Source organism: Macaca fascicularis, chromosome 19 (genome assembly GCF_037993035.2).
Source record: "Macaca fascicularis isolate 582-1 chromosome 19, T2T-MFA8v1.1".
Taxonomy (NCBI): domain Eukaryota; kingdom Metazoa; phylum Chordata; class Mammalia; order Primates; family Cercopithecidae; genus Macaca; species Macaca fascicularis.
In genome coordinates, this window is record NC_088393.1 from 48,971,443 (window position 1) to 48,983,175 (window position 11,733).

Here is an 11,733-nt window from a genome sequence, read left to right on the forward strand (position 1 = left end):
TCAGCCCTGCCTGACAGACAGGGTTCAGCCTCACTCCCACTCACCACTCACTCAGGCAAGTCGCTAAACATCCCCAGCCTCAAGTTTCCTCATCTGCAAAATGGGACAATAATGACCTCCCTCCTAGAGTGGTTGGGAGGGTTAAACCGCAGGGCGCATGGAGCACAGCTGGTACCGCACCAAGTACCAAATAAACACACATTTGCTGTGAACTTGCTGCTTCTGAATAATCCCATTAAAATACTAAGAATTTTACCAGAAAACAAGAATTCCTTCACTAGTCTGTACCTTTTCTGCAGTTGGACTGTAGGGAACATTCTTTCAAGGAGCCAACAGGCTTCACTGGGCTCCATTTACGACCCTTTCCCCCAGGGCCATGGTCCTCTGCGTGTCCACAACAGCCCTGGGACTGTCCACAGCCTACTTGAACACAGCTCCCCAGCTACAGTGTTTGTGCATATGTTTCTGTGCATGTGCCTGAATGTCTCCATGTACGGGTCGTGTGTTCCCACTTCCTGTATTATGGTACGCACGTGTGTGCCGCGTGTGCAGATGGCAAGTCTGTGTATGTGTATCTGTGTCTGTCTCTGAGTGTGTGTGTAACACCCAGCATACTACAGAGAGCATTCCTCCTCTACCTGCCCAGTGCCTGGCTCTGAATGCCAAGGAAGAGGTTCTAGAACACCCTCTGTGGGGCAGGACTCCTCCCACACAGGACCCCTTTGGGAGAAAGGTGACACCCTCTAGGTAGATATGACTCCTTGGCTACACCCTTCAAGAGAGCTGGGACACCATCAAGGCTTCAAGTCCACCAACTGGAATGCATTTCATGACCATTAAACCCCTGTGAAGAGGGACGGAACACCTAAGCAGAAAGAGCTCAATTGACTGTAGATAACACCCTTCAGTAAGATTGGACACCCTCTGGAGAGATACAGTTTATCACACCATACACGACACCCTATTGGAAAACAGAACATCTTTGGAATGTGAGGGACACCCTTAAGATAGCGAAGACCATCAGTCAAGAGGGCTTTAAGACTTTATCTCTAAACCACACCCCTCTGGGAGACAGGAAAATGTCCCAGACTGTAATGTTAACACCTTTGAGGGGCTGGCAGTCCCAATCAGAGGGTGGGGAGGACCCCGCAAGGAGAGCTCTGATGCTCTGGGAGGGGAGGGGCCAGGACCCATTGCCCTGTGCATCCTACACACCGGTGGGAATGGGAACAGCACCATCTGACTGTTCAGAACACCCTCAGCATCCCCCACCCGCAGAAGACACCGTCTTGATTTCTGGAACACCTTTTGGGGCTGTGCATTTTGGAAAATTGATGCTCCCTCTCTGAGTCCTAGGGTTCGGGAGGATTCATAAGAAGACGATGTCAGAGCGTGCAGCGCCACGTAAGGCACATAGTAGGTGCTCAGTGAAAGAGACCCCTCGCTGCACAGCATCCCCGCTGCCGGCAGGGGCACACATTCCCTCGTTAGCAGTGTTGCCAACACTGCCTACTTGGCTGAAGGAAGCGTCTCACAGGAGGGGGATCATTAAGCTGTACTTAACATCCCCAGGGAGGCTGCAGCAGCAGAAGACTGTAGTTAATACCCCACTGAGAGAGGACGCCCTCAGGGTGTTTAATGCCCCCTAGGAGAGGGGGAGACTGGGAGAGAGGGAGCAGGAGAATACCCTCACCAGCCTGTAACACCCAGTGGACTGAATTTATTACCCATGAAGGAGAGAGCATACCTCTGGGGTCTGTAATATCCACTAGACTCTCGAAAGCCCCAGGAGCAAGAGGACCCCTCCGTGAGGGCTGTCGGCTGTCTCGAGATTGCTTTTAACAAAGATGCCTGCTGGTGCAGTGACAGCACTAAAGGTGACAGAGGGTGAAACCAGGAGCCCCCACCCCAAGTTTCCATCTCCTTAACTCCCTCCCCACCACTGCAGCCCTCCCAGAACCACAAGAGCAAAAGGGGAGGTGGGGGTGGTGTGGGCGGGGGAGGCTGAATGGGGCCCAAATCCCAGCATGTCAGTAGTCATGACAATGACCCTTTAATGGGATTTGCCTGGTGCCCGGCACTGCCTAAACTCTATACACAGATTAACTCAAGCAAGTCTCACGGCACAACTCTAAGAGGTAGGTGCTCTTATAAGTGTCACCCCCACTTTACTGATGAGGAAACTGAGCCACAGAATCACTTGCCGATTGGCACACAGCTAGTTAGTATTAGAAGGGGACCTGGAGCCAAGCAGCCTGGCCAAGGGGTCTGTGTTCTTAACCACCAGGCTGCCCTGCCCTCCCCCCTGCCCCCATATTAGACTAGGAGCTTGTGCAGACAAGCGCCCTGCCTACACGGCTCTGCGTCCTCCCAGAGCAGGGCCCACCCTACCACTGTGTCCTCTGGCTCAGTATGACCGCCGGCCATCCCCCATCCCTCGGGGCTTGAGGCTCCCTGTGGGCAGGACCTGTGCCTGATTCATCTCTGGGTCCCTCCTGAGGGCAAAGCCAAGCCCACAGGGCCTGGGGAGGAGGCAGGGAGGGAGGGAAAGGGGAGGAGGGAGGCACGGAGAGGACACTAAAGAGAGCAGGGAGGGAGGCGAGGAGAAGCTGGGCAGAGAGGGGCTGGGGAGAAGGACGGGGAGTCCCAGGGGAGACGGGGCTGGAGCTGGGCCAAGCCACGCTGCTATGGATATTGGGAGAGCAGAGGGAATGGGGGAGTCCAGTCAGCTGGGAAAGGGGTGCAAACAAACAGTATGGCCACCCCTCCCTCACCCCACCGCCTATCCCGGGTGGGAGAGGATAGACCGAGAGGGGCCTGGTGGGTGGAAGGATGAAGGCCCAGGATGAACGAGGTGCAAGGAGGGCAGACGGACAGACACAAGACAGATGGGAGCCAGGAGAGCAGGGGGAGGCAGCCAGCCAGGGCGTGTGCCTGGGGGTGGGAATTCAGACAGACAGACAAGGGTGAGAGAAAGGATGGGCGGCAAGGGTGTTGGAAGACTGGGGACAGATGTGGGGGCTGGTCCAGGAAAAGGACAGACAGACAGACTTAGGGCTTGGGGCTGGGGCAGGAGGGACAGACAGACAGAAGGAGGGAGGGGAGGACGGACAGAGGGCATCTGCAGAATTGGTGGGCAGATGGACGGAGGGACAGCCGCGCAGTGCGGCCGGCAGGGCCAGGGCCAGGCCGAGGGCGCTCGGTGGCGGCCGGCCCGGGGAGGCGGAGGCTGAGCGAGCGGCGGTGTTTGTGGAGCTGTCGGCTGCGGTGGAATTATGAAAAATAGCAGGCATCGGAGCCGGCCTTCAGCTTCGATTAGGGGAGATGGGACATGACAGGTGCGATCAATACGCAGCCGTTCTATAAAGTGTCAAGTAATGAATCAATTTCGACTAAATTTTCCATTTTTCAGAGGCCGTTCTCCGAGAGAAGAATATCCTCTTTTGTAAAGATATTATTATCGATTTCGGCGGCAATTTGACATCAGGGGTAGTTAATTCCACTCAGAATAAAATTGAAAACACTTGAGAGAGAAAAGAGAGAGGCGAAGAGTGAGACAGAGAGGGAGAGAGGGGGAGGGAGGGAGGGGCTGGGGGAGAGAGAGATGGATGGACAGAGAGACAGAGACAGGGAGACACAGAAGAACAGACAGTGAGAGAGATGGGAGAGAGAAGAGAGATGCAGAGATGCAGAGACACGGAGACAAACTTGGAGACTGCAAAGCCTAGAGTTATAGAGAGAGACAGGGACTGACAGAGACATTCCGAGAGACTCAGAGAGCAGAGACACCCTAAGAAAGGGCGACAGAGAGACAGATTGAGAGTGGCTCAGAGAGAAAGCCCCAGATGTTACTAACTGGCTACAGAGGAGCAAAGAAATGGACAAAGACAATTCAGAGAAAAAGACAGATGGAGGAGGGGGCAGGAGAAACTGATGACACACAGACAGACACACAGAAGTGAGAGGCTGAGAAACAGGAACTTAGGGAATTGGGGAGAGGGGCTGAGGGGTGTGGGGAACATGAGCAACAGAGAAAAGCGAGCCTGGCAGAGGAGAGGCCAGAGAGGCAGAATGGAGGGGTCGGGGGCAGAGGGTAGGAGTGGGGCCAAAAGGCTGAGAACCTGCCAGGAAGCGGGGAGGAAGGGCAAGGGTGCCAGGAGAAGGGCAGAGGCTGAGGGATTGGGGCTGAGGGCAGATCTGGAGATGAGATTTTGGGGAGACCCTCCTGTCCTACCCTGCTGTCCCCAAAGTCAGTTGCCCTGAATGGGCAGAAGCTCGGCGTGTGTCCCTGAGTTCTGGTGTGCATGCATGTTAGCTGGTGTCTGTGTGTGTCCTTGTGTGTTGACTGAATCCTATATCCCATTATGTTTGTGTTTCCTGGACATGTGCACGCACGCACACACACACACACACACACAATCTGTTTGTGTCCCTGTTCGTGCGCAATGGTGACAACATTTCTGGTTAGTGCCTGTCAGTCCCCAGCTGAAATCTCCATTTATCCCTGAGCAGGTCACAGGCTCTCTGGGAGGAAGAGAGAGGAAGTGGGTAGAGGATAGGACCCCTGGGTTGTGAGAGAGAAGATGGCCCAGGACCTGTACTCCTGGGTCTGATGGAGGATGGTCTCAGATCCTGGGCTCCTGGGTCTGAGGGAGGAGGGGCTGGGGCCTGGACCCACTGGGTCTGAGGGAGGAGGAGCTGGGAGCCTGGAATCCTGGGTCTGAGGGAGGAGGGGCTGAGGCCTGGACCCCTGGGTCTGAGGGAGGAGGGGCTGAGGCCTGGACCCCTGGGTCTGAGGGAGGAGGGGCTGGGGGCCTGGACTCCGGGGTCTGAGGGAGGAGAGGCTGGGGGCCTGGACCCCTGGGTCTGAGGGAGGAGGGGCTGGGGGGCTGGACTCCTGGGTCTGAGGGAGGAGGGCCTGGGGGCCTGGACTCCTGGGTCTGAGGGAGGAGGGGCTGGGGGCCTGGACTCCTGGGTCTGAGGGAGGAGGGGCTGGGGGCCTGGACTCCTGGGTCTGAGGGAGGAGGGGCTGAGGCCTGGACCCCTGGGTCTGAGGGAGGAGGGGCTGAGGCCTGGACCCCTGGGTCTGAGGGAGGAGGAGCTGGGAGCCTGGAATCCTGGGTCTGAGGGAGGAGGGGCTGAGGCCTGGACCCCTGGGTCTGAGGGAGGAGGGGCTGAGGCCTGGACCCCTGGGTCTGAGGGAGGAGGGGCTGAGGCCTGGACCCCTGGGTCTGAGGGAGGAGGGGCTGGGGGCCTGGACTCCGGGGTCTGAGGGAGGAGAGGCTGGGGGCCTGGACCCCTGGGTCTGAGGGAGGAGGGGCTGGGGGGCTGGACTCCTGGGTCTGAGGGAGGAGGGCCTGGGGGCCTGGACTCCTGGGTCTGAGGGAGGAGGGGCTGGGGGCCTGGACTCCTGGGTCTGAGGGAGGAGGGGCTGGGGGCCTGGACTCCTGGGTCTGAGGGAGGAGGGGCTGGGGGCCTGGACTCCTGGGTCTGAGGGAGGAGGGGGGTGGGGGCCTGGACTCCTGGGTCTGAGGGAGGAAGGGGTGGGGCTGGGACACCCCATGGGCAGGATGGTCAGCAGACAAGTAAGTAACAGGGCTGGCTGGGAAGCCCCTGAGCCATCGCCAGCCTCCCCTCCAGAAAAGCCTGTGCCTGCTGCCCCCTAGTGGACATGGAGATTAGGCCAGACCAGGGACAGGGAACTGACAGGTCAAGGAGGGAAGCCAGAGGCACTGACCCAAGTGGGAGCAGAGACAGGGGAGAGGGAGAGAGAAAGAAGGATGGAGATGGGCGAACAGACAGGTGGACACAGACAGGGACAAAGATGAATAGAGAAGTGGGCTGGGGTCAGGCTGACAGGATTGAGGACTGAGACCTTGGTGGAGAAGAAAGAGACCGGGGCGTGAGTTCAGGGCTAGAACTGGAGATAGGGAAATATGGAGGACAGAGGGGGTCTGCAGCAGATGGCAGGCAGAGGGTGAGGGCAACAGAGAGACTCTTGAACAGACAGAGGTTGGGCTGGCGAGATCTGGGTACGGACAATACAAGAGACAGGACGTGAGCCATATGGACAGATGGACAGCGACAGAGGAATGGGGGCTAGGTCTAAAGGGAGAAAACCCAGAGAACAGGCAGCGAGAGGACAGGTGGACAGGGACAAGGGCAGGCACTCATAGAGAGACAGACGGATATCAGAGGGAACAGCGGACACACCCAGAAGACAGAGGTGGACAGAGAGACAGGTGGACATACACAGACAGACAGAGGGCTGCGGAGAAATCAGGGCTCCCCAAGCCAAGTGGACACCCGGAGATGAAGCAGAGATCGGTATGTGGGGGGAGCCTGGAGCCCGGCAGGGATTCCAGGCTGAGGGGCTCCCTGTGGCAAAGCGTTGGAGAGTTGCTGGGGAACGGGCTCCCCTGGCCGGGGTCTCTGCCCGCCACCCCCTCCCAGCCTGCCCCCCCACCCGGCGGGCTGCCCGGCGGAGGCGACAGATTGAGCGATGAGACGCATTACGCACTTAATCCGCCTGATTGAATGTTTTGCTTTCGCCCAAATTGAAACATTAAACAACACGGGACGAGAAGAGGCGGCCGCAAATCACTCATGAAAGATTCATCTTCTCCCAGGCAGCCACCACCGCCCGCCTCCGATGCTGCCCGCCCTAGCCGGGAAGCCTCAGGGTGGGGGTGGGAGTGGGGCAGCACCCCTGCCGACTCTGGGGAGCCCCAGCCCTAGTGGTCTCGGGAAGTTCTTCCTGCTGTCTCACCTCAATCCTACAGGTGGTCTCAGAGACTAGAACCCTGGATCCCTGGGCCTTCCCTGGACAGCATGACCTTGGCCCTGTCCCTGCCCGTCTCTGGCCGGAGAATCCTTCTTGCCCTCTCTGGGGTCCATCTCTCCAGCTACCTTCCTGGATCAGCCCGGAACTTTGGGGCATGGAGGGGACTGCTCAGAGTTGGGGGATGAGGTCTGAGAGGCTCCTCCCTGTGCAGCGGGGCCTTTCTGGGTTCTCGATCCAAGAGTGGGGGTGGTGTCTGGGGGCTGAGTCAGAGGGAGGTGGCTGCTGTGTCAGGATGAGTGCAGTCGGGCAAACAGGCAGTGTGTTCCCTGCCATTGGGGAGCTCAGTGTGTCTGTGTATCTACCTGCATCCATGACTGCGTATCTTCTGTCTCACTCTGCCCATGTTGGTGTAACTTGCTTTGCGACTGTCCCTGTATCACTACACTCAAGTCTCAGTGATCCTGAGTGTGGCAGTAACTCTGTGGGCCTGTGGGTGTCTTTCTGTCTGCCTGTCTGTGTCTGGCACTTTCTGTATGTGTGTCCTGTGGGCAGCATTTTTGTGCAATGGTATATCAGTGTGACTTTTGAGGTGTGGCTGTGCGTGACTCCCCGTGCATAAGTCTGTGGGTGACTGTGTGCCGTGTCTGTCTGTCTGTGTGTTGCCTGCTCTGGGTCTGTCTGCAGGTCTGTGTTGAACTGTTTCCGTGTCTGGGTCTCTTTTCTGTGTCTGCATGTCCCCGTGTCTCTTTCAGCCTCTGTCTCTGTCTCTGCCTGAGGGGGCACCGGCTGGGGCCACTAGAGGAAGGCCTGGGTGCAGAGAAGCCGGGGAGAGAGGAGGCAAGAAAGACGGAAAGACAGGACAGCGGTGACGCCTGAGAACCAGGGAGCAGGGAGCAAGCGCGAGGGAGGTGGGGGGGCCGTCGTGGGCGCCACGGCCGGAGCGGGTGATCAATATTCGATTTAGGTTTTAATTCCGGGGCTTTCGGAGCCTGTCAGCCCTGATGTATGAGCTCACACTGGGGCTGCCCAGCCAGCCACCCCACCAGTGCCCATGGCCTGGTGGCCTGTCCTGGCCTGGGCTCCCTGGCCCTGCTGGCGATGGGCTGTGGGAGATGGGAGAAGGGGATAGGGGCCCAGTGAACTTGAGCTTGGTCCCTCGCCCACCCAGTGCACCTACGGCCCCTGCTCCTGCCTGGCCTGCCGAGCAAGGGGCCCCTAGAGGTCCTCAAACACTATCTCAGGGACACCTGGTCAGGTCCCACAGCCTACCTGTCCGCATGGACCACATGTTCAGACACACACATAGCTCTGGGCTCATATATGCCTGTGCCCATGCAAACTTTAACACATACACCCCAGGTTCAAACACACATGTGCACACACAAACCGCCATGCATCTCCTCTGACATGCACGTGTCCACATACAAACTCTGACACACATATGTGCTCCACACACATAACCCCAACACACACACACACAAAAGCACCACATGAACCGGAGGTGGGAACCCTGGGGACACAGCATTCTGGCAAGAGAGGCAAGAGACAGAGACACAGAAACTCAGAGACAGAGCAGTGAAGAGCTCAGAGAAGACCTTGAGGGTGAGGACAGAGGCGGGAGAGCCCCCAGGGGAGGTTGGAGGCCACAGGGTGGAGCAGTGGACAGGGCTCAGCAGTGAGGGGGATGGGAGCCCCCCCAAACACTGTCTCTCTCTCAGGAAGATGGATCCACCGCCCTCCCTGATGACAATGCTGTCTGCGCAAACTTTAATTAACACTTTGAGTTAATTAGTTCGAGATCATTTAGGAGTAAAATGTTTTTATTAGGGAGGCTGCGAGCCTGTTGATGGATGGGGCGCGATTCGCTCTTCCGCCTGCGGGGACAGCCGGTAAACAGAAATCAATCAGGGGCCTCCCAACCCAGCCCCCCCAGAGCCAAGCTCCCTGCCTAGGGCCCAGGAGTGGAGGCTCCCAGCCTCCTCCTTCCCCCAGGCCCCAGACTCCAGGTCCCAGATTCCAGGCCCCAGCCCCTCCTTCAGACCCAGGAGTCTTAAAACCCCAGCTGCTGCTTCCCCCGGACCTAGGAGTCCAGGCTCCCAGCCCCTCCTCCAGTAGGCCCAGGAATCCAGGCCCCCAGCAGTCTCCTCCCTCAGACCCAGGAATCCAGGCCCCCAGCCCTCCCTGCCTTAGACCCAGGAGTCCAGGCCCCCAGACCTTCCTCTCCCAGACCGAGGAATCCAGGCCCCCAGCCCCTCCTCCCTCAGACCCGGGAGTCCAGGCTCCCAGCCCCTCCTCCAGTAGGCCCAGGAATCCAGGCCCCCAGCAGTCTCCTCCCTCAGACTCAGGAGTCCAGGCACCCCTGCAGCCTCCTCCCTCAGACCCAGGAGTCCAGGCCCCCAGCCCTCCCTCCTCCCTCAGACCCAGGAGTCCTGGCCCCCAGCCCTCCCTCCTCCCTCAGACCCAGGAGTCCTGGCCCCCAGCCCTCCCTCCTCCCTCAGACCCAGGAGTCCAGGCCCCCAGGCCCTCCTCCCTCAGACCCAGGAGTCCAGGCCACCCCGCAGCTTCCTTCCTCTGACCCATGAGTCCAGGTCCCCGCCCCTCCTGGTCCCAGCTTGGTCCGGAGTCCACTTCTGTCGCAGGCCCCAGCTTCCGGACCCCCACCTCTAGCCTCCCTAGGATGCCTGAAAACCCTGCCCGGTCCTCCGGTGCAGCCTCCCCCTCTCCCACCCGCGCCGGACTCGCAACACTAGGGTCGGATTCACAGTTGGGGGGCTCCTTCGGCTGCGGGTCAGACCCTCCCCTCCACTCCCTCTCGAGGACTCTTGACTCCGCGGCCCCGAAACTTTCTCCTTGCCGCCCCTCGGCGTCTCTGCGCGCCTGTCTCGTCGGGTCTCGGCCGAGAGACGTCTCGCCCTCTTCCCTAGCGGTGACGGCTTCATCAGGTGTCCGCGCGGGCGGGGGCGGGGCGAGGCCTGGCGGGCGCGGGGAGCCCGGGGGCGGAGGGGCGGGGGTTCCGGGGCCGATAAATCTTCATCAGGCGGCGGCGGGGGGGCCATTAGGCGCTAATGGGAAGATGGAGGGGCCTGTCGGCCGCGCGGGCCGGGCCTCATTTGTCCTGCTTCCCGCTCCATTGGCCGCCGCCCCCGCCCCGCCCCGCCCCTCCCCCGCCGCCGCGCGCCCCATTTCCGCTTCAAACCTTTGGAGGGGACGTGGGGGGGATCCCGGGGGCTGCTGAAAAAGAGGCGACTGAAGAAAGGGACAGATTCAGGAAAGGGGAAGGGGCCCAGGGCATGGAGGGGACAGGGGTTCGGTCGCAGAGCCAGTTTAGAACGTGGGTGGATCAGCTAGAACGCAGGCGGAGTGGGCAGGAGAACGCGGTGGGGAGGGCTCGGAACGCGGAGAAAGTGAAGTGAAGTCCCGGAAGGAAAAGAGAACGCGGGAGGGGGCCGTCGGGGACGCGAGAGGGGACCTGGAATATGGGAGTGGCGGGGACTGGAACAAGGCGGGAGTGACCGGGAGAGGGTGCAGGATTGGAATTAGGGGAGGGGGTCGGATCGCCGGCCCAGCCTCCAAGGGCGTGGATCTGGGAAGGTGAGCGGGCGGCGTCCCCAGAGGCAGAGAACGCGGCCCCCGCCCGTCGCCACCGCCGCCGCCCGCTCCCGGACTCTCGCCCCCCGCGCGTCCACTCTGATTTCTCGGCCCATTTTTCTTCCTCTCCTGTCACTCCGGCGCTCGCCCTCCCGCCGCCGGCCGCCCCGCCGCGCTCCGCTTCCCGCGGGAACCCCCGCTGCAGCCAGCCCCGGGGGCTCAGCCATCTCAGCGTAGCAGCGCCCCCACCCCCACCACGCCTGGCCCTGCTCAGTCCCCACCAGGGCCACCTATTCCCCCAAGTCGGTCACCCACAAATGGACTGCCCCCCCGAACACCCCCAGGAGAGGCCCAGCCTTGGGGGGTAGCACCAGGGTTGGCTCCCCCAGCTCCTGGGACTAGACCCCTAGGACCTCAGGACCCTAGTCTGAGATTCCTCTAAAGGAGGCATCTAGATACCCACAAACCAGGCCTTCGAACCCCTACCCTCCCTCTGAAGCCCTCACATTGACTGAAGACCCCTGGGATCAGACCTAGACATGGACCTGGATCACCCCAGGCCAAGTGAACAGCTACCTGGACTCACAAACACAGAAGGTGGTAACCCAGCCTAGCCCCAGACACCCCAAGATGAAGATTCTGGGGCCCAGGTCCATTCACCCCCAAACAAGTCCTCCATAAGGGAAATTGACCTTAGCTCAGTCTCCCCAAAATAAGCATAAGTAACCATAAGCCCCCCCAAACTAGGCATTTATTCCCGCATACTGTCACCCCCAAATTAGACGTTGGGGCCCCAAATTTGGCACACCTAAACTAGACTTTCCTCATTGAACCTCATCAGGACCCGCAGATACATCACCCACAATCTACAAAAATAGGCTGCTATCACCCCCCAGCTGCTATCACCCCACTAAGCATGTGACCGCATTCTCAACACATACAAACTAGAAAATGGGACTGAAATTCAGACACCCTTAAACTGGGCAACCCCAAACTTGACAACTGGATCCTCAGACTCAAGTCAAAATGAGGATCTGGGTCCCACCCACCCTAAGACTCCCCCAAACTAGACAGCTGGCTCCCCAGACTCAGTTTCCACTAAACCAAGGAACCTCAGAAATGCCCCAGCAAGTCACCTTAACACTAGTCATGTACGTCTCTATGTAGCATTACCCCCAAACCTTGCATCCAGACCCAATCATTGGTCACCCTAACCTGTGCATGTGGACAACCAACATTTTTCTTTTCTTTTCTTTTTTTTTTTTTTTTTGAGACGGAGTCTCGCTCTGTCGCCCAGGCTGGAGTGCAGTGGCGCGATCTCGGCTCACTGCAAGCTCTGCCTCCCGGGTTCACGCCATTCT